The sequence below is a fragment of the Solanum stenotomum genome, chromosome 5 (assembly GCF_019186545.1).
Source record: "Solanum stenotomum isolate F172 chromosome 5, ASM1918654v1, whole genome shotgun sequence".
Taxonomy (NCBI): domain Eukaryota; kingdom Viridiplantae; phylum Streptophyta; class Magnoliopsida; order Solanales; family Solanaceae; genus Solanum; species Solanum stenotomum.
In genome coordinates, this window is record NC_064286.1 from 11,882,002 (window position 1) to 11,906,665 (window position 24,664).

At 35.5% G+C, this 24,664-nt stretch overlaps 1 pseudogene; it reads right to left on the reverse strand.

The window, feature by feature from the left end:
• Positions 1 to 267: 267 nt before the first annotated feature.
• LOC125863682 (transcription factor UNE10-like) lies at positions 268 to 21,824 on the reverse strand (annotated as a pseudogene).
• Between the last annotated feature and the right edge of the window lie 2,840 nt (positions 21,825 to 24,664).

Genomic DNA, 24,664 nt, shown 5'->3' on the forward strand with positions numbered 1-24,664 from the left:
GAAAACATAGTATAGAAAATAAATTTCTTGCATTTCTTCTTGTCCTCTGCTATACGATGTATCCTGTATTTATACAATCTTGGCTAGAAAACCCTATGAATCAAAAGGAAAATTATATCCTAACCAACTCTGTAACAAACTATAAAAATAAATACAAAAAGATATTTATTTACAACTTACTTTACAAAATTGTCCTTTCTAGAAACATCTTGTATTTGGATGTGGTCTAACTCCACGTGTCTATCTTTTTTTTTTCTTCCACCTGTTCTATTTGAGTGACTCAACCATATTCTTCTTTATTTCATTTGAACAGCTGGGAATTTGATCTTCTTCTTCATCTTTACACTCATCAGAACTGTGGAATTTAATTTCTCTGGCAATACCCCTTCTCAAGTTGGAGCCCGTTGTTCGGACACCTAATTTGCCTAATAAATATCGATGTAAAGGTCTTGCAAGAGCCTTTGTGAAAAAATCTACTAATTGAGAAGAGGAAGGCACAAAGGAAAGGGAAATTAATCCTTCCAGCAATTTTTCTCGCAAAAAATGACGGTCCAATTCGATATGTTTCGTCCTTTCATGAAAGACCGGATTTTTTGCTATGTGGATGGCTGTCTGACTATCACAATGAAGAGGTACTGTTAAAAATGGTTCTGCAGCTAAATCATGTAATAATATTACTCTCCATGCAATTTCTGCTACTAATCCTCTCATTTATCGGTATTCTGCTTCTGCAGATGAAAGGGCAACTATAAGCTGCTTCCTTGACTTCCAAGAAATTGGACATCCTCCCATGCTTAGAAAAAATCCACTCACAGATCTTGAGTGTCTGAGCAAGATGCCCAATTTGAATCACAATAAGCTAATAGTTGGAAGAATGAATCTGGTGTCAAAAATAATCCCAAAGCTGAATTTTTGCTGAGATATCTTAAGGTATGCATTGCAACTTCATAATTTCTAGAGCAGGGGGAATGCATATATTGGCTTAGCGTTTGGACAGTGAAAGAAAGATTTGATCTTGTATTGGTCAAAAAGTTTAATTTTTCGATGAGTCTTCTATATTCAATTGGGTTTGTGAGAGATTCTCCACAATTGAATATGAGCTTGAGAGTGGGATTTAGACGAGTGGAAGCAAACTTTGAATCTAGATAGTCAAACTTTGTGAGAAGCTCAAATGTGAACTTACATTGTGTAACAACCAGTCCACCCCCTCATGAACAAGCTCCAAACCCAAAAAAATAATGGGAAGAGAGTGAAACAAATTTGATATTTTTCATAGCATTGTAGGGTAAATGTCCGAGTCTGTAATACACAATTTATCAGAAGACACAATAGTAGGAATAGAAATGCTTTTATTGATAGAGAAAATCGTATTGCAAACAGGATTCAAAACATTGTGACATAAATTCCTACGACAAACAGAGTGTTGAAAAGAAACATTAGACATATGACTAGGAACATTGGCTACGACATTGGAATGTTGAAGAGAAATGACAGGTTGTTGGGAGGTAAGATGCTTCTGCGAGGTGTTCCTTTTCATCACATAGAGCCCTATATTGGCTTCACCAAAAAGAGGTTCCTTCTTCATTGAAAAGGCCTCTATAGCACAACAGAGTTTAGAAAAAATGACGTCACAATCAAATTGATCACAAAGTCTATAAATAGAGAGAAGATTATATTTGAATGAAGAAATGAAAAACACATTGTCTAATTCTAAATATGTACTCAAATGCACACTTCTAACAATATGGACCTTGACTTTGAAAGAATTAAGCAGAGTGACAAAAATAGGATTGTTAAGATGTCTAATATTATGGAGAAGTGACTGATCAAAAATCATGTGTTGTGAAGCCCCAATGTCAAGAATCCAAATGTTGTTATTGGTTTTAGAGAAAAAAGTTTTGAAAATGTTACCATCAACCTTAGTATGAAATTCAGAGAAAAAGGAAAAAAAAAATGACAATTAGTGGTTGTACCAGTTAGATTTGCACTAGCAGATGCCTCAGAGTGCGCTGAACCAGAATCTCCACCCTGCATGGATTGAAACACTTGTGCCAATTTATCACATTGCTCTTTAATGAGAAGATGACTCTTCCGAAGCTTTTCCAAATTGTTTCCCCCATTTCATGAGTTGAGTACCTCATCTGAGTTGACAGCATGAGCATAAGAATCTGAATTTTCTCCCTTCTTCTACTTATTAAACTTATAGTGTGGTGGATAACCTATCAACCTATAGTAATCATCCTTTACATGATTAGTTTTCTTGCAGTACCTACAATATAGGTCAGTCCTCTTACCTTCTAGTACACCTGGTTGTTGTCCTCTCCTGTTTTCAAAATTCTTTTTCGGTGGTGTTCTTTTTTGTGGAGACCTCGCACTCACAAGAAAGGCAGTAGAGTCAGTAGATACCAGAGTGTTAAAGTGAATTTTTCGGTGACATTCTTCGTGCATACAAATAGAGTAGGTCTGGGAAGCACATGGAAGTGGCTTCATCATCAAAATATGTCCTCTTATGGCATTAAAACTTTCATTTAGACCCATTAGAAATTGGATTAGTTTCTGATCTTCATTCATTTTGTGATTATGTGTTTTAGCCCCACATTTTCACTCACTGTTGGAGGTCGAAGGTGTTTAGTTCCTTCATTTGATCCCAAAGTCTCTTCAACTTGGTGAAATAGCCAGCTACATCAATCGTGCTTTATGTTGTTAAGTTCCTTTTGTCGCTGAAATAGTTTTGTTCCATTAGCTTGTCCATATCGTTCCTCTAATTCTTCACATAGCTCAGCTGTTGTTTGAGAGTATAAAATACTCTCTGCAATTTCTTTGCATAAAGCATTAAGGAGCCAAAAGACCACCATGTCATTACAATGCCTCCATTGTACGTACATAGTGTATTAATTTTCAGGGCATTTGCAGGTACCAGTGATAAATCCAAGCTTATTTTTGGCTGAAAGGGAAATGAGAATTCCTCTTTTCCAACTACCAAATTTAAAGCCATCAAAGGTTGTGTTTGTCATATTAATTCCTAGAGAATCTGATGGCGAAAGAAAAAGTGGATGTGAGACATCAATTTTCTCTACTTGTGCAGCAGTACTCTTAGAAGATTGATCTGTCACTTCATTCATTTTGTTCAAATTGAAGGAACCAGAAAACTTCTTGGTATATAATAAATTAGAAAGAGGGAAAAACAAGGGGAAAATGGATCTAGTAATGCTCTGATACCATGAACTAATTAATAGGAAAGCATAGTTTAGGAAATTTTCTCTTGCATTTCTTCTTGTCCTCTGCTATACACTGTATCCTATATTTATACAAGCTTGGCTGGAAACCCTACGAATCAAAAGGAAAATTCTATCCTAACCAACTCTGTAACAAACTATAAAAATAAATATAAAAAGAAATTTATTTACAACTGTCACAACCAAGGGTACCCCCTAAATGTAGCATGACTTATAGAACCCCGAAGGACTCCATACATGCCACTTAGTCCTCATAACATAAAGTAGTAGAACAATAAAGAGTAAACACATTTAAGTCCAAAACAGTTTTATAAAAAAATGAAAGTCTAACTCATGTCTCAACATAGCCATCTATTACAATCGAATGAAAAGTGGGTCTAGCCCATATATCATGTTCAAAAAGGAAATACGAAAGAGAAACTACAATAAGGAAAGTTTGTCCTCAAACCATGAGGACTCACCAAGCTCGGAAAGAAACCAAAGTCCAAGCTCTAGCCACTAGAATGGTAACCCTGCCTGTCGAACCCTACATTTGGGGAAAATGTTGGCAAGAGTATGCGTTAGTACAAAAATGCACTAAGTATGATAGTTATACATAAAAACATTTAAAACATGCTAAGAAGGACATTTCATATTATGACATGCAACAGACCAATTAAAATATGATATAAGAGGGTTAGAAAACATAAGTCATAACATCATGGTCAATGCAAGCTAAATCATTTCTAAGTCTTTGAACACATATGAGATACTTCTTTAAGTAACCTTAGTTCATTATTCATTTTGTTGTGGGAAAATTAGTCTTAACCGACATAGAGACCATGTGAGCTAAAACATAATCACCTGATGTCTCCCACACCGAAAAAGAGGTTGCTCTACTTGCCTAAGGTAGAACTATGAACCTCTAGCTTAAGTGGATCCACTAGCTAATCAACCTATAGGGGCACATAGTTGTGGTATAAAGATACTGCTACTAGAAACCCGGCCTTTACTAACGGGAGAGCTTCCATCTTATGAGACTTCATCTAGAAACCCGGCCTCTACTAATGGGAGAGCTTCCATCCCAATGTCAATATCCACTCGGTGCTAAGCATAATTCCCACGAAATAGTATTTTCTTACTTATTCTCATTATCCATTGAAAGACATGTCAACTTGTCGATCCAAGCTAGTTCATTAGGATAGCTCTTATTTATTGATTCAATTAGGTGAGAATTGCCTTTCAACCTAGGAATCATTTCTATGTGAGAAAACCTTTCACATCATGATTGTAAGTGTTTTATGAGGGTAACCTTTCAACAACCCAACAACAACAACAATAATGGCACTTCATTCTCAAAGCACCCTTAAAATATCCACATAAGTTTCATAAGATCATGCATAAACTCATACTTTACCCTTTCAAGGTTCAAAGCTACTTTCAATCACCAAATCTAGAAATCTAGCATTAGATAGGGAATTTTATCATAATTTCATGTAATTCTATTACTTCATGCTCTAGATCATAACACACATCTTTCATAATCAACAACCCAACTCTATGAGATCACAATTTGGGAAAAACATGGGGGTTTGCATGAGTTCATAAGGGAAACATTGTAAAAGCATTGTAAATCATCAAATCATGCATATTTAGACATAATTAAACCATTAAGATCAATACTCAAAAGAACACAAGGTGTTTGAAGAAAACCCTAGCTAATTAGGGAATTCTACCATTTGAAATAGAGGAATTTGGGGACTCCATGAATGAAAGATATTCATGGATGAAAACTACAATACCTCAACTCCAATTGCTTATCTTCAATGGAGGAATTGAGACGTTAGCTTGAAACCCTAGGTTGAATCTTCTTCTTCAAGTTCTAGAGAGGAGATTTGATTTCTTTTGCGAAATTTGGAAAAATGAACTAATTAGTTAGAAAAAGACCCAACTACCCCTGAGTTAACTGTCAGTTGTCACCGACCTACCAATCGACGGACCGTGGATGGACCTACGGTCTGTCCTGGTGAATCATGGTTGGTGGTCAGAGACTTTTGTCCTGACCTACGGTCCCTGGACCACGGGCCGCGGACCCACTTATGATCCGTGGGTCCAACCGTGGTCCATACCCGAAAAATTCCTGAGGCACCCATCCACGAACCCACCTATGGGCCATGGTTGGCCCTCGTGGACGGCACCTGGGAGTTCTAAAATTTTGATTCGTCATCGAATAAGATTTAAACTAGTTCTACGAGAGTAGGAGAGGAACTAACAACCCAATCAAATCAATGTAATACATACAACCAAGGAGGAACTATCGACTCCAAGCTAGGATGTTCTCAAATCGTCACATAGGGGTGAACCTGACTCTAATAGCCCATTATACACGCAATGCACATAAATAAGGAGGAAACATCAACTCCAAACTCATCATACTCAAATGCATCAAAAAGGAAGTATGAACTACATCTAGCAACCCAATATGCATAAAATTCAAATTTTCTCATATCTAAGAAGGAACTATCTTCTCCAAACTAAAAGCATTCTCAACACAATCTCATGGAGACTTTATGCATTTCATTCTCAAATAGCATAACTAATGCATGTTCAACAATCATCTCATGAAATCTATAGGCAACTCATACTCAATGCACAATAACATCAGGAAAAATAACTTATATAATTCATTTTGTTTCAAAACTTAAGCTTTTTCATGAACATGCATAATCATAAGGAAATCATGGAAACATATAAATCACACATGACTCCCAATACATAAAACAACCCAAGAGGGACTCATTACCTCAAGCTAGAGTAGGCGTAGAAGGAAAGAGATGAGGATATCGGGACTTCATATCGACCTCGACCTCGACCTCGACCCCCAAGTAGCACCATCAACTAAATGATTCCTCAATAACACCTTCACGGAGGCAACTTCTTTGTTTCTCAGCTTTTTGACTTGCCGGTCTAAAATCTCAATCGGTACCTCCTGATAAGCAAGATTATCTTTAACCTCCAAACCCTCTGAGGAAACTTTGGATGTTGGATCCCCAACACATTTATTCAACATAGAGACATGAAAAATCGGAAGCACCGATGCAAACTCATTTGGCCAATCTAGCTCATATGCAACCTTGCCAACACGCCTCAAAAATCTCATATGGGCCTACACAACGGGGACTAAGCTTCCGTTTCTTTCCAAACCTCATAACATCCTACATGGGTGAGATTTTCAAATAAACCCAATAATGAACCTCAAATTCAAGATCCATCTTTCTAACATCGGCATAAGACTTTTGCCGACATTGGGATGTTCTCAACCTTTCTCTAATAAGTTGAATCTTCTTTATGGCCTCATGTACCAATTTCGGGCCTATGAGAGCGACTTCACCCACCTCAAACCATCATATAGGAGATCTACACCTCCTACCATAGAAAGCCTCAAATGGAGCCACATCTATAATCGAGTGGTAACTGTTATTACAGGCAAACTCAATTAATGGCAAATAGTTATCCTAATTACCCTCAAAATCAATCACACAAGCCCTCAACATGTTTTCCAAAGTCTGAATAGTACGCTTCGCTTGCCCATCGGTTTGGGGATGAAAAGTTGTGCTAAGCTTAAATTTTGTACCAAGACCCTTTTGGAATGATTTCCAAAACTGTGAAGTAAATTGGGTACCTCGATCGGAAATTATGGACAAGGGTACTCCATATAACCTTACCATCTCTCTCAAATACAACTTAGCATATTCTTCCGCTGAATAGGAAACCTTGACGGGAATGAAATGGGTAAATTTAGTCATCCGATCCACTATTACCCAAATCGAGTCATGTTGTCGCCGAGTATGTGGCAACCCTACAACGAAGTCCATATTCACATCTTTCCACTTCCAAGTAGGAATACCAATGTATTGGGATAAGCCTCCCAGTTTCTAATGTTAAACCTTCACTTGTTGACAATTAGGACACTTAGCCACAAATTCCGCAATATCCTTTTTTATCCCATTCCACCAATAGATCTTCCGCAAATCACGGTACATCTTGTTGGCTCCGGGGTGAATAGAATATCGAGAACTATGAGTTTCTGCCAAGATCTGTTCCCGTAAGTCATCAACATACGGAACATATAACCAACCTTAATATCTAAGTACGCCGTCTCCCCCTTGGGAGAAAGCCTCAATGGACTTTTTGAGTACGGCTTCTTTCAATTCTACTAATATTGGATCCAGACCTTACTTAGCCTTCACATCTCTCACAAAAGACGATTCGGACCCATTATGAACCATGACACCATCCTTGGTGGAATCCCCTAGTTGGACCCCTAATCGAACCAACCTATGAACATCTAAAACCAACTCTTTCTTTACATCCTCAACATGAGCAACACTACCCATTGATAGTCCATTAAGAGCATCCGCTACCACATTCGCTTTACCGGGGTGATAAAGGACACTCATGTCATAATCCTTCAATAATTCTAGCCACCTTCTTTGGCGAAGATTCAAGTCCTTTTGACTAAACATGTATTGCAAGCTCTTATGATCGGTGAAAACATCCACATGCACCCCATATAAATAATGCCTCCATATCTTTAAGGCAAAAACAATCGCCGTTAATTCAAGTTCATGGGTGGGATAATTATTCTCATGGATCTTAAGTTGCCTCGAAGCATAGGCAATAGCTTTACCATTTTGCATAAGCATACATCCAACCCAACTCTAGAGGCATCACAATACACCACAAAGCCATTTGTACCTTCCGATAAGGTCAACACCAGAGTGGACGTAAGTCTATCTTTCAACTCTTGGAAACCCTTCTTACAAGCTTCCGACCATATGAATTTGGCCTTCTTTTGAGTCAAAGCCGCCAAAGGAGAAGAAATGGAGGAAAACCCCTCAACAAACCATCTATAGTAACTGACCAAACCCAAAAACTCTCTAATATCGAAAGGAGTTAGAGGTCTAGGCCAACTCTTGACCACATTCATCCTGATATGATCTACCTCAATACCCTTGCTTGACACAATATGCCCAAGAAAAGCTACGGCCTTAGCCAAAATTCACATTTGCTAAATTTTACAAAAAGTTGTTGGTCTTTGAGAATTTGCAACACGATCCTCAAATGATCAATATGTTCTTCCTCACTTCTCAAATAGATCAAAATATCATCGATAAACACAATTACGAACATATCAAGGTATTGTCTAAACACCATATTCATCATATCCATAAAACGCTGCCGGAGCATTAGTCAACCCAAACAACATTACCAAAAACTCATAATGGCCATACCGAGTTTGGAAAGTCGTCTTCAGAATATCACTATCCTTCACCCTCAATTGGTGGTAACCCAAATGAAGATCGATCTTAGAGAAATAACTAGCCCCTTGAAGTTGGTCAAACAAGTCATCAATCCTTGGAAGAAGATATTTGTTCTTGATAGTCACCTTGTTCAATTGTCTATAGTCGATGCACATACGAAGGGAACCATCTTTCTTCCTTACGAACAAAGCTGGAGTACCCCATAGAGAGATACGCGATCGGATGAAGCCCTTATCAAACAAATCCTTTAATTAACCTTTTAACTCTTTAAGTTCCGCCGGAGCCATTTTATAAGGAGGAATAGATATAGGTTGCATATCTGGGAGAAGGTCAATACCGAAGTCTATTTCCCGCTCGGGAGAAATATCGGGCAAATCATCAGGGAAAACTTCCGGAAACTCATTAACTACGGAGATTAAATCAAGAGTAGGGGTTTTGGAATCTACACCCCTCACCCTATCTAGGTGATAAATGTAACCTTTCGAAATCATGTTTCTAGCTTTAAGATAAGACACTCATTGACCTCTATGCATAGAATCCCCCCCCCCCCTTTCCACTCAAGGATAGGTTCATTTAGAAACTGAAATCTGACCACTCGAATCCTACAATCTATGGAAGCATAGCAAGAATGCAACCAATCCATCCCAAGAATGACATCAAAGTCTAACATGTCAAGTTCTACCAAATCTACAAGGGTAACTCTATGGAATAAGAAAACGGGACACTTTCTATAGACTCTCTTAGACACCATAGAATCACCAACAGGAGTAGAGATAGAAAAAGGTTCTAACAATATATCAAGGAGTACATCAAGCTTCAGGGCCACATAAGGTGTTACAAAGGACAAAGTAGCACCGGGATCAAGCAAAGTATACACATCATGTCAAAAAACTTTTTAACATGTCGGTCACCACAAGAAAAGACTCAATAGATGGAGACTCAACCTCAACATCCCGAATATGAGCCAAATAAGCCAAACAACCCTGCTCTACCCGTTTCCTAGCCCGAATAGAGGATATGATCTTAGCTTGCTTAGGCTTATACACCCTTTTCCACTCTAATTTTTCCCTTCCCAGAATTTCTAGAGTTACAGACTTAGTATTACAATTAAGCACGGCATAATAGGGGGACAATCAAGTCATGCCTAAGATTATATCAAAGTCAGTCATATCCAAAATCACCAATTCAGCCCAAGTCTGAAAATCCATAAACAAAATAGGACAAGCACGATAGACATGGCTGATTATGACAGACTTTCCAACTGGGGTATAAGCATGGATGGGGGCATCAAGTATATCATAAATCAGAGTAAATTCTGAGGCTAATCACATGGATACATATGAATAAGTAGAACTCTGATCAAATAACACATTAGCCATCCGGTCACAGACAAGAATAATACATGTGATCACTGCGTCAGACGTCTCTGTCTCGTTCTTGCCCGAAAAGGCATAACATTAAACCCTATCATCTTGACGGGCGACTTCCCTGCGTGGCTGCACTACACCTCTTCCTGTGTTACCATTTCCCCTACCTCCGCGGCCTCGCTGATTTCCTCCTTGCCCACATTGTGGATGCCCTCGACCATTATTACCATTTCACATGAGTACCATTGCTCTAGATTGCTGCTGCGCGGAATCTAACATGCGCGGGTGGGGACAATCTCTCCTCATATGCCCAAGTTAACCACAGTTGTAACATGTACGATCAAAAGATAGCATGCTACCAGCCAAAGGTGCGGCTCCTTGGCTATCCTGAATCAAATTCTGAGGTGGAGTTTCGTAGTAATTACCTGTAGAGGCAGGCATAACGAACTGAATTGGCCCGGCTGCAAGTGTTGACCTCCCTGAACCTCTAGAGTAAGATCCCTGAAAGTTTCCTAAATTTTTGCCTTTCTTAGCAAATGCCTTAGCCTGACCATCTCGCCTCACCCCCTCCACTTTCTTTACAAAATCTGTTACCTCATTGAAGTTTTTCCCTGCAGAGGTCATATGAATAGATATTACTTGCAACTTAGAATTTAGTCCCTTAATAAATAAACGGATTATCTCCTCCTCAGTAGCCACCAATTGAGTAGCATATCTAGATAAGGCATGGAACTTGGCCTCATAAGGTGCCACAGACATACCTACTACCTTGCTCCAAAGCCATGAACTCATCCTTCTTACTATCCCTCTAAGTCCGAGGCACATACTTCTCTAAAATCAGAGCATGAAACTAGGTCCAAGTAAGTGGGGGTAAAACTAAAGATATGCATTCCACATAAGCTCTCCACCACTGCTTAGCCTCACCTTGAAGCTGAAAAGTCACAAACTCAACCCCATGTTGATGGACAATTCCCAACTTATGAAGCCTTTCATAGCAATATAGAATGAACTCATATGCATCCTCACTCTCAGAACCATAGAACATAGGTGGTTTCAACTTCAAGAACTTAGTGAACATCTCATGCTCATTACCAGTCATAACAGGACCCAACAAAGGAGGGAAGAAAACATCATTACCTCCATTTCCACCTACCTTAGGGACAGTGATAGTAATAAGGGGATTGGCGGGAGCTTGAGTTGCTTGAACAGAGGGAAGCACTCCAGGACCAACCAATCATTTCAAGAACGACATGATATGTTGAGCTAACATTGGGTCTCTGGGAGGAATACATGTAGTCTCAGCATGCACATCTTCCTCTTGTCCAACATTCTCCTCCTCATCAAGCTCTACATTCTCTTCTACCTCTTCATGGTGCGCAGGAGGGGCCTCATTTCTGGGAACATATCTAACCGGTGCTCCATCCCTATTAGGTGTTTCCCTTCCTCAGCCTCTACCCCTAGCTCTTTTTCTACCCCTGCCTCGATCGCGACCTTTCGTTGTAGATTCCTCAGCTGGAGCATTGACGGGAGCTATGGGTCTGACGCCGTTAAACCTAGTGTTAACCATCTGCGGATAGAAGAGTAAAGGAGGTTAGATACCAATTGGAATCAAGTTATAGCACAAAATGAGACAAGAGAAAATAGAGAGATTTCATAAAGTCCTATAGCCTCTCGAAGAAAAGTACATACATCTCTGTACCGTTTCGCAAGACTCTACTAGACACATTTTGGTACATCGAGATCAACGAACCTAGGCTCTGATACCAACTTTTTCACGACTCAGACCATCGTGATTGGCACCCACACTAACCCTCTGGTGGGAGAACCATTCATACTAATTAGCTAACCAACTTAATCAAAATACTAAAGCATTTAAGGTTATGGAAGCAAGTTTAAATGCTAAGGAAAAGATAAGGAGTTCCCATAAACTCTAACAAAAGTCTAACAACCAAAACTAACTTTGCAGAAATAATACCTAGAACTTGAAAGTCAATGTACCAAAACTCTAACAAGATCCGTAAGTCTAAACAAGAAGGGGTACAACCCAAAACTAACATAGGAATAACTAACTAGAAAGTCTAAGTCCGAAAATGTGGAATTTAAACGAAAGAAAACTCATAGCAGCCCGGAAGAACTAGCTCACCCTTGAGTTCGAAAAGGTCACTAATCTTCTAAGAGAGGTCTGTCAATAGCCGCCTGAAGATGCCCTGTACTCAACAAAGAAATAGCAAGTGCAGTATCAGTACACAACCACAGTGTACTGATAGGATCATGCGACTATCCCACTAAGTGCAACATACATAAGCCATTACAACATAATAATAAAGTGCATACACCAAACATATACAATCTCAATATCATTTAAGAATAACGATCAGGTTCACAATTCTCAATTACACAGTTATGTCAAGTCAATGGTCCTCTCATGGAACCCAAACCCAAACTGTTAACATACCAGCACGTGATATCTGATCCAATATTTATGCTGGAACATGGCAACCGATCCTATATTTATGCCAGAACGTGGAAACCGATCCAAGTTAGTGTGTCGGAACGCAACACCCGATCCATTCAACAAGCCACAATCACAATCACAAAGTACATTCTCAGAATCATACAATCAAGTCATGATTTATGGCATTCATCATTCATCTATCCTCATTTACAATTAGTGTGATCAATAATGCAACATTCGCATACATACACGTATTATAATGAAGCAAGAACAAACATATATCACACAATAATGAAATCACAACCATTACCTACCTCGAACAAAGCTTGAATCCCCTAAGAAACTTGATCCTTCCCTTTCTGGATTCTTTCTGCTTGTTCTTGTTCTACAAACAATCAATATAATGCTAGGATCAATATACAAGACTTAATTACCCGGATTATAACCAATAAGATCAACTCTATGTTAAACCCTTGATCCCCATACCCAGATTAGGGATTTTTCCACCAAAATTACTAGATAAAAACTCTCCCCCATCGATAATTACACATTAGATTAAGATCTACGGATAGAAAAATAGATTCGGGAGTTAAAACCTTACCTTTAGCCTTAAGAAAGGTGGAAAACTGTCAAGAATCGCCTGAGTTTAGTCTCCTTACTATCAAGAACGAAAATTGCAAAATAAAAATGTTTTGGGGTTTATTTCCAACTTAAACCGCGACTGTCCCGCCACAGCAGTACTCTCCACGCAATAGCGGCCCCGCCTTGGCGGGAATAATCCGCCTTAGCGGCTTGCACAAAATGAGTGAGTCAATTTAAGAATTCCACACTCCCATTTGACAACATACCTTCAACCAACGATATTCAGAAACTACCCGTTCACGCTAAGATCAGTTTCGAGAGTTCTACTCACCTGAATTCAATTCCGTAAAGTCGTACGAGTTCTTTAACATCTTAGCTATCTACTCATGTGATCAAAATCATAATTAAATCACCCAATTGTTATCAGATTTCCCTACACCTTACTGACTCTGATTTCTTTCAAATCTGGACTAAGTTGGAAAATTTCAAGTTACTACGAAAAAGTTTTTCGACCCAAAAATTTTCCCGTTGGCTTTTGTATAACGACAGAAACAGGATGTTACACTTATTCAAGAATGTTACTTTTGTATAAAGGTGACTAATTATTAACCTCTTGACTACTGGATATATCTTAGATTGTTTCTACAATCACAAACAAAATCACTATTATCATGTGTGAAGCAATGAATAGGGAAGTTCCTCAATTAATTAGAGGCATCGGGTTCAAATTTTGGGACGAAAAAAATTTTGGTTTGGAAAGGCACATTACCCTTCGAGTGGGGCCCTATCCAGCGCGAATTCAAATTAGTCAAACTTCAATATGGTACCGAACACTTAATAGAAGACCATGTTATGGGAGGGTGGAAAAATCTTTGATTAACCCTTCAAATGAGGCTTTACTCAGCATAGATTTAAATTAATCAGACTCTAATATAGTATCGAACACCGAATAAAAAACAAAAAAATAAATCACTATCGATCCATGGATGGAAAGGTCCACCTTGGACTCTAAAGAAAAAAAAATTAAAGTTCCAATCTTTTCTACAAGGTACCATTTGAGTGGCCAATTTGAGAATATTCCCTCTTAAGAAGTCAATAAAAGTTTGAATTGTTCCATCGAAAAAGAGTGTTACAAATGGATCAATGCACCACAAGAAAAGCAATGTTTATGACCAAAGAGTTTCTCACAGATTCGAGTATTGCAATTTGATAAACGAATAAAATCTATAGAATGGTAAAAAAAAATTAAAAATTTCATCATAAAATTGTCATAAATCTGTCACAATTTTATAAAGAACCTGTCATAAATATTTGGTCGCAAATTTGGTATTTTTTTCTTTTCATAATGGGCCAAAACATGGACAACAAATTGAACTGCTTGTGAGGCACATAACATTTTAGAAAAAACTATATAATCTAACAAATATAACTTTATTATTTACTATAGATAGCTATAGTTTTAAAATACTATGTAACAAACCCACTTATAATTGGAATTTTATAGCAAATCTTTAATCTATATTTCGCTCGCCTCTTTCCTCCCTCTCTATCCTCTCTTCTTTGTCGCTTCCCTCACTCCCTCTCTCATCTACCTTACTGGATGGAATATCTGCAACTGAAAAATATTTAAACAAATTAAATCATCATTAATATAAACTAAAATATAGTTATTCTTATTTGAAATTAGCAAAAGATTAATCTGTCACTTATTTCTATCTTTTTTGTGATATTTGGATAGTTAGAAAAAGGGTCAAACTCATAATGATTAGCAACGGGGAAAATTATTAAAACAGAAGGGAAATAACTGAAATTAGGGATGAACAAAATTTCATGACGAAATAGCAAAATTTTATGGCTGAACAAAACCACAACATAAAATATCTCAATCCAAATTCACATCCTACAAGAATCTGGCATACTTTGACTAACTTTGTGTATCTTATATTTGTTACTTGCCCATCATTTAATTAAAGGCTGATTTAGATAAATAGAATGAATACATGAAAAAAAGAAGATATTAGTGTTAACTGTATCAATTGTATCATCTTTGTATGTATCAAATATATGTAACGATTTGACTCGATCATTATGAGTAAGTCAATAGTAAATGAATTTGGACCAAAAAATTCTCCGGGTAGTGGCTTAAATTTTCGGCTAGGTCAGCCTCACACAGAAATTAGGCAAGTATAGGGCCATTTGGGGGTGTGATTTCAACATTTTGTTGCTATATTCTTGCAGCCAAGACATTAAGGAGTCCATAAGACATTTCGAAATTGAATTCGGATAAGTAAACCTGCCGGAATTGAACTTGACATATGTGTTAGGACATCAATATAAGAGTTTGTGCTGTAAAAATGGCCTTGTTCCGGAGTTTGAATTTTTGAAGTTTCGTCGAGGCCGCTATAGCGGAAGGCATCCCACTATAGCAGTGTGTAGACCGCTATAGTGAGGCTAGTTGTTGCTATAGCACACTGAATCGGGATTTAGAGCAGAAAAAACCCAAAACTCCTATTTTCTGTACTTTGAGTTCTTGGACTTAGGAGGGGCAATTTCGGGCAATTAGTACCCATTTTCCCATGGATTTCACAGTGAAGGTAAGAATTCAACTCTTCAACCTTATGTATTGAATCTTAAGCCTTAGAATCTATGTTATTGCTATTGGGGGAAGGTTTTGACATGATTCCACAGTGGGAAGGAGTCCTAAGTTGGGGAAGATGATCATATTTTTGCATAGGTTTAGTGTTTGTTGACAATCTGGGCAAATTATAGGTCACTAGTGATTGATTGTTAGCTGAGGCGCTTCGCAAGGGGAAAGTTCAGATTATTTAGAGTTTTCAAGAGGCTTGATTTGAGGTAGGCGATGGTTGTATGTTTTCGGTTTATGTATGTATGCATGTCAACTATTTTGTAGTATCATTTGTGTAATGCATGGTAGAAAATATATGAAATGACATCATGTAGGTAATCTCATGCAATTAACTTGTGATTTTTAAGATGTCATGTTCATTGTGCTATGTGATTGTACATGATTCTTTGTGATTATTGGTTGGCTCACGTACCACGCTGGTACACTAACTATGGATTGCTTGGATACAATGTCGGTACACTAAGACAACTTGGATACCATGCCAGTACACTAACAGCTTGAATGTGGGTTTCGTGAGAGGACCAGGTATGTGATTGTAGTTCCCTAAGAGGACCAGACATTTGCACTATAATCATATAGGACATGTAGTCATGCATTGGTTGACCCAATTACTGTTGTTTCATGACATGTGACTGAGAGTCTATGTGGTTGATAATTGTTGTAATGTTATGCATTGTTCTATGTTATTGTATTATAGTGGATGTTTACATTCATATATTGGACTGGCTGTGTGATCTTACAAATACAGTGTAGTTTGTGTACTGATACTACACTTGTTCCTTTTCTTTGTTGAGTACAAGACATCTTCCAACAGCTGATCTGAGACATTAGTTGAGAGATGCTTGATTCTGAATCCCAGGGTGAGCTTCATCTTTCAGGGTACCATAGATTTTTCTGCTCATATGTATCAAATACAACATGTATTAGCCTGTATCTAGCATTTCTCCTCTCTCTCTTTCTCAATTTGACGTTTCTCGCTCCTCTCTCAAGCTGTTATTATGAATCATAATTAGAAAAATTATAATTGTTAATGATAATTATGATTCAAATTATATCTATTTATCAATCCTCATTTTTTTACTGTCACACTTCCATTTACTAGCAAAAGAGAAAAAAAATAATATTATACTATGGTACACTTTGTCTGGTATGAAACTGTAATAAATCATATTTACATATTCTATTATGTTTCTTCATCAAGTTTCTTGGAACGTAATACTAATTCAGTAGTTGAACTGTCAATAAGCCATGGTCAATCTTATTGGAATTGATCAAGGAAAAAAAGTTTTCAAACTTTTGAACATTGATATACACATTATTTTTTAAAGACATGATTTGTATTCGACTGTATATGCTGGTACAATATTGCCATCCTGCTATAAGCATTCATCGTCATAGGCTGTCAAAAATTTTCAAATTTGAAACCTATTAACATCCTCCTTAAACAGAAAACTATTTTTTTTTAAATCATAATAATCCAACCAGTATACATATAATCAAATCTTTCTATAATAATATTCCATTAATTATAACGTCATGTTTTATCAGAAACAGTTTTCCATATTGTTATGCTACTCTTGTAATGTACATTCTCTTTAACAATATTTTATTATAGCAGTCAAAAAATATTATGCTTTTGACAAACAGTAATATCATGCCCTCCTCATGATAACTAAGAGAATCAGGATGTACATACCTCAAAATCACGAGTTCAGCTGTTGTTGAGTTTTAAAGGTGTGAATAGGAAATGAAGGAGACATAATGGGTTCTATGGACTCGAATAGTTATTTTCTTTTCATTCAGGAGATAACATCTCTAACATTCAACAGATGTAATAGTTATAAGATGAGCTATTTTTGTTGTTGTACCTGTGATAATTGGTCTGCTGCTGCGATGAAGGAAGCTAAAGGATCAGCTCCAATGGAGGGAATAGGAGGCATATTGAAATTAGAGGGTGCGGTGGCATGGAGAATCGAAGGCATTGTTGTTATGTTGGGGATGCTAAGGGCATTGACATCTATGGGTCTAGCCATTCCCATCATTGACATTTGAAACTGTTGTTGTTGTTGTTGGAATGCCATATTTGGTAACATCATAACGGGTGGATGTATGTTAACATGAATCATTATGCTCATGGCTTTAACTTGAGCTTGTAGTTGCTTCAAATAGTCTATCACCTCATCTAGCATTGATGTCTTATCAGTCTGCTTAAACAATAAGATAAAACTTAGTAGGTTGAATAATACTAAGTATTAAACCCTCACTAAGGTATTGATAATTCAGGCAGTCAATCAATAGCGGAATCTCCATATGTTAAATTATTTCACCCTAGTAATTGGAGTCGAGAACTAATTTCGTCTTCTTCTCTCTTCGATCTGACATGTCACAATATGTAATAACTGATATTTAAATAGTTGGATATTTGTCTGAAAGGAGTCAAGAACTAATTTCGTCTTCTTCTCTCTTCAATATGACATTCACATTACGTAATAGTTGATACTTAAATAGTTGGTTATTTGTCTGAAGGAGTCAAGAACTAATTTCGTCTTCTTCTCTCTTCAACCCGACATGTCACACTACGTAATAATTGAAACTTAAATAGTTGGTTATTTGTCTGAAAGGAATGAAGAACTAATTCTGCCTTCTTCTCTCTTCAACCCGACATGTCACACTACGTAATAATTGATACTTAAATAGTTGGTTGTTTCTCTGAAAGGAGTCAAGAACTAATTTCACCTTCTTCTCTCTTCAACCCGATATGTCACGACTCACGATATATACATAATAATTGATACTTAAATAGTTGGTTATTTGTCTGAAAGGAGTCAAGAACTAATTTCGCCTTCTTCTCTCTTTAACCCGATATGTCAAAGTACGTTATAATTGATACTTAAATAGTTGGTTATTTGTCTGAAAGGCGTCAAGAACTAATTTTTTTTTCTTCTCTCTTCAACCAACATGTCACACTACGTAATAATTGATACTTAAATAGTTGGTTATTTATCTGAAAGGAGTCAAGAACTAATTTCGCCTTCTTCTCTCTTCAACCCGACATGTCACACTACGTAATAATTGATACTTAAATAGTTGGTTATTTGTATGAAAGGAGTCGAGAACTAATCTCGCTTTCTTCTCTCTTCAATCTGACATGTCACGTAATAATTGATACTTAAATAAAAAGCTAATGATTGAAAAAGGAAAAATATGAGACTACAGAAACAAGTTTACTATAATTTCTATACGAGAATTTTGCATTTTTTTTATGTCTTTCACTTGCAAGCTTTAGTAAAATTATTAATTATAATATGTTATTTAAAATAATAATTTAATCTTAAAATGCTTATTTTATTCTTCATGAAATAATTAATAGTTACACAAAAATAACATATATGATTTATTTTGAACCATAAATTTTAAATGTCTTTCTTTCTTAAACTCTATGTAAAATCAAACTATGTCACATAAGTTTAAAACTGAGGGAGTAATTATTTGAAATAGTGGTTGAGAATTAGCGAACTGAAGTGCAGAGTATTTTTCATGCAAAGACAAAATTGATGCAACATAGATAAGTATATTCTTGAAACATAAAGTTCCAAACAACTGTAAAACACAGAGAAAAAACTATAAAATTAATTTATTGATAGAAAAAATTATTAATTTTTTAATTTCATTACCTTACTCGATGTTGGAACGAACTTCTGCAATGTCTTCATCCTTTGGTTTATCTTGTCTCTTCTTTTCTAGTAATAATAAAAAAAACAATAGTCAATTAAAAAATTCAAATTAGTTTTGTTGTTATTATATCTATGATGTCAAGCCAGAAGACATTTTTTACATCATTATAATTAATTGAAAACAGTTATTTTCCATGTCCTAATTTATGTGACACATTTCATTTTTTGAGAGTCAAACAGTTTAAGTTTGAATGAAAAATTTGCTCAATGAAATCTTCAATTTTTTTTACAAATGAAATTTATATATTTATAAACTACATAAAAAAAATACAATTCAAAATATTTAAAAATATATAAAAAATTTACCATTAAAAATAGTCTTTTTTGACTTTTGAAATTCGAGATGTGTCACATAAATTACAACAAATAAAGTATTTTCGAGAGACATGAGAGTGACATCTTACTCGTTCAGACTGGTTGTGAGTAGCAGCAGCTCTGCTCTTTTTGTTGAAAATGAAGAAATTTTGGATCCTTTTTTCTCATCCTCATCCTCATTATCTTTTGACTCCTTGTGTGAGTTGACACTCAAGTTTAATACACTATCCAACAATTTGACATATCTCTCTTTAAAAAAAATAGTAATATCACTTCACTAAAGAAAAGGAATAACTACTTAAAAAGTAATAATTATTCTATTCTCCCACAAACAATGCTCACTTATTTTAAACTGCTATAAGTTTCAAAACTCTCTTTCTTTTTTTATTTCATGTTAAGTTAAATTAACGGATACTTTTTTGTGCATTTTAAGTTGTTATGATTTCTTTTTTAGAGTCGAACAATAAAAACTCACTCTTAAACTTTGACTAAGAGCAGTGTGATTTTCCCTTTTACTTGGTCTGAAAAAAATTGAATTAGTAGGAGTGGACTTCGAATAACAAAAGGTTATACAACAATAACTTGAAACTATGGTAGTCAAACAATAACATGATACTAAGGTAGTGAAATAATAATAATAACATTAAACTAGGGTAGTGTTTGGCTGAAAATGTTATCTTTTCATGTTTGATTTGTCAAAAAAATTTAAAAATATTTTCTAAAAAATAAAGTTGCTTAAAAAAAGGAAACATCACATTACTAATAGAATAACAATTAAGTTCTATAAGGAAAAATCACATTACTAAATAAACTTATGTTGTGCTGCATGGAATCATAGGAAGTATACTGTAACTATGCATAAAAGGAAATCATATACTTACTTGAGCTCTGCTATGAGAGATGAAATCATGATTATTTACGGTCTTACTTTTACTATGCTTAAAGGTGTTCTCAGGTGACTCGGTAGATGTTGTGATAAGTACTTTTTCCACACCCAAACTTCTCTCTCCTGTTTCAATAGTGTCTCCCCAGCTTACGGTCTGGTCAGCCATATTGTTATGTTGTCCCTCGTATACCATTGATTCAATCAAATTCTTAACCTCTTCATTCCCGAAAGACTCAATGATCCCAAAGTCTTTCGATATCTCCTCAAAGCTAGATCCTATTCCCACACGTGCCAACTCCGCATCACCACTGCATGATGCAACACGTGTGGAGCAGTCAACTAAACACTTGTTGGTCATCCCCGTCCCGGACACGTGCGTGGATGGGGCCACTTGTTGATTATAGTTTGGCGTGTTAGTGGAACTTGTTGGAACTAATGCATCTACGGCAATAGTATCTATGGCCGTAGTTGTCTGAACTTCAGGAAGACAATCATCGAACTAACTCACGAAATCATCATCCCCTCTATCTCCACCCCCGTCCACGGGGGAGTTGTGGTGATGAGGGATGCCAGTAGTAGCTTGGTTCACTATGGATTCAAGTGTGCCACCTGCAGCAGCATGTGGCTTATTGTCCCACGTGTATTTTGTTGGAGAAGGAGTCGATAAAGGCTTATTAGGCACGCGTGGAGGACCTAAGCCATGCATCACTACCTGTCCGTTTTCCCATGTTAGCTCTGCTAATTCATAATCCATCCTTCATAACAATAATAAAAAAAATATATATTAATTAAACCCTAGAATTTATGCTAAATAAAAATTAATAAACGAGTAAGAATCGACAAGAGAGGTTACTCAGATGCTAAGCACGCTCATCACCTCAAAATCATGAAGTTAGAATTTCAACTATGTTCTGAATTTTACAATTATGATTTTAAGTGATAGTAACTATTCAAATTTTTTACTTATACTTATTTAATTAATTTATCAACATAAATATACTATTTGAGAAAACTCTACTGGATTTGACTGAACCCTCATGCAGGCTACTGGCTTTGTCGTCACCTCCAAACCTCTAAAATTATGAATTTGAGTCACCTAGAAAATCGAAAAGGTGAAAACCCTAATGGAAGGATAAAAACAGAGAGAGAGAGAGGAAGAGAAAAATACTCTGGGGCATCAGTTACAAAGGAATTATTGGAATTAGAGTGAGAGCTAAGAACAAGGTTTAGATGAGACGGGGAGTCGTCCAGTCGCCAGCTTGATACACACTGGGTCATATCTTGAAAGCTAAACAAGAGGGCGCGCGTTACGTTCTTGATAATCTTGAGGAGTTTTTTTTTCCAATTTAGAAAAGAAGAACTTACTTTTAATTCTTTTCATAGTAGAATCAACCAAGGAAAATGGAAATGCTTATAGATATAGATAAAGAATAGACGTAACTTTCGACGTGTGATGTATAAACATGTGATGCTGATGCGTTTTGAAAGAATTTAGAGTCACATGCCCAGGCTGAACTAACATATCACTCCTTCCGATTTCAATTTATTTGACACAGTTTGTTTGAGTTGATGTTTACCAAATTAACTTTAGAGTCTGTTTGACATTGATACTCAAAATTGCTTATTTTTAAAAGCTCTTTTTTAAAATAGCTATTTAGAAAAATGTTTTTTTAAAAAAACAATTTGAAAAACAATTTGTGTTTGGCTAATTAATTTGAAAAGCATTTTTTATAAGTAAATTGTGTTTGAATAATTTTTTTGTAAAAAAAAAAGTATTTTTGAGAGTCAAATTACAAAAAGTAACGAGTATCAATGTACTTTTAATATTAAGCTTATTTTATAAGGAGAAACTATTTTACATGTCTATTATAAAAGTTTTAATCAAATTTTTATTTTTATTAAATAAAATTTATATATTCAAATTTTCAATCAATATTATAAATTTCTTTGGGAGGCGGAAATCTTCAATTCTTATTTTCTTTCTTTTTTCTAATCTTGCAAAACTATTGTTGCTACCTTTTTTTCTGCTTCTAAAATAATAGGTAACATAATATATAATTTATAATATATAAAATATAAAATATAAAATAATATATAAACATAAAATAAAATAAACAATGTATTATTTAAAAATAAAAAATAAAATTCTTAGAAGAAACTTAACTAAACTTATGAGATATGTTAATTAATTAATAAGTGATATACTGATAAATATGTATATATGAAAAGGGATATTTTAGTCTTGAAAAAAATAATTTTCTGCTTCTGGTTTTTTAAGAAGCAGAAATTTTTAGCGTCTTCCCAACAACAAAAAAACTGACTTTGCTTCCATTTAAAAGTAGTTTTACTGAAATGCTAAACGCTAAATTTTTCTTTAAAAAATTATTGTTTTTTCTCAAAATAAGTGTTTCTAGCCTTCAACAACAATGTCAAACAGGCTCTTAGTAAAGTTATTTTAATGCTTATTTTAGTTGACTTTTCTTTATATAATAAAGTGTTAAATGGAACTCAATAATGATAAAAGGGATGATGCCATTAATTTGTTGTCAAATAAGAAAGCATAATATTCTTTTCGGGAAAAATTAAAAAGAAAGAGTCTTACATAAATTGGGACAGAAAGACTAATATGTTAGATTTGTTGGTACCCATGTGTTAGAGGTGGAAAATGAACAGGTTGAATCGAATTTAGGCAAATTTACATGAGTTGAATATATTAATAAATAGACGGATTATTGTCCGTACAAAAATTATTTGAGATGAAATAGATTTTAAAACGGGTTAAATTTTTTAAAAAAAAAACATGTTAAATAAATGAATACAAAAGAAAGTATACTATGTTTTTGTTTAACATATTTAAATGAAATCGATAAGTTTTATATACAGTAATATACACATAATTCTTTATACCTATATATATATATATTTAAATATTACTTTTTTCATGAAGGTATTCAATTGAAGCTTCTTTATAAGTATAGTTACAGACATACCAAAATATGGTGATTTAGAAGACTATTGAAAAGATATTTTTTTGTGATACTTTTTCACAAGATTGAAAAATGAGAATGTTAATCATTTATTTGGTTGGTTATTTGAATTTCGCTTTATTAATGAGAGTTTAATTTTTCAACTTGTAATTTCTTCTTCATTTTCTCTTTTTTAACCCAATTTATTTATTTATTTTAAAAAGAGATTGAGAAATATAAATTCCAAATAAAAGGTTATCCATTTGATTCCTTCATAATTTATTTAAAATGGTGACCTCTGTAATACATGAATTTTAGTTAGTTGAATAATTATGTTTTAAAAAAAAAGTAGTTGGCAGAATATTTTCTTAAATTTTCTACTTCTCTTTCATGTCTGATAAGGGATAGTTAGAACATTTACATCTGGATTTTTTCTTTAAAAAAATATTGACTTAAATTTTTTACCAACAATCATTTTGGTGTCTTCTTAGGCGAATGGTCTAATAGACCCGTATACTGGTATGAATTTATATTGTGAACCCTTTTACTTAACTCTTTATCAATTGAACCCTTAAATTTAATAAAACACAATTTATCAAATCCCTATGACCATTGACTAGGCTTATGTGGCATCAATATGGTTGAGGTGGCAAAAGTGTGTGAATTCACTCTCCTTAAGGCGAGTGATATCCTATTTAAGTTAAAAAAAATATTAAAAAATTAAAAAATAATAATAATAAAATAATAACTAAAAAAAGTTGTAACACCCCGTATCTGAAACAGACCAAAAATGCAGATTTTGAGAAGATGCAGGTGCAACCCACGGTTGCCATCCACGGACCGTAGGTCAGACCACGGTCCGTGCTGGTGGTCCGTGGTTCGCCACTGCAACCCCTCCCCAGCCAGCTCAGAAAATTGGTTAAGTCTCGACTCACGGACAGACCCACGGTCCGTAGATCAGATCACGGTCCGTGGATCAAGACCTCTTTTACCCAGCCTCTGACATGAACTACGGTTGACCAGCACGGACCGTCGTTCGATCCACAGTCCGTAGGTCTGACCGTAGATCGAAGGTTAGCAGCCAGTTAGCTGAAAATTCTGATGGGTCAACTTCAGATGGTCATAACTCTTAGCACAAAATTAATTATGTGTCCCATGACCTATGGTTAGATA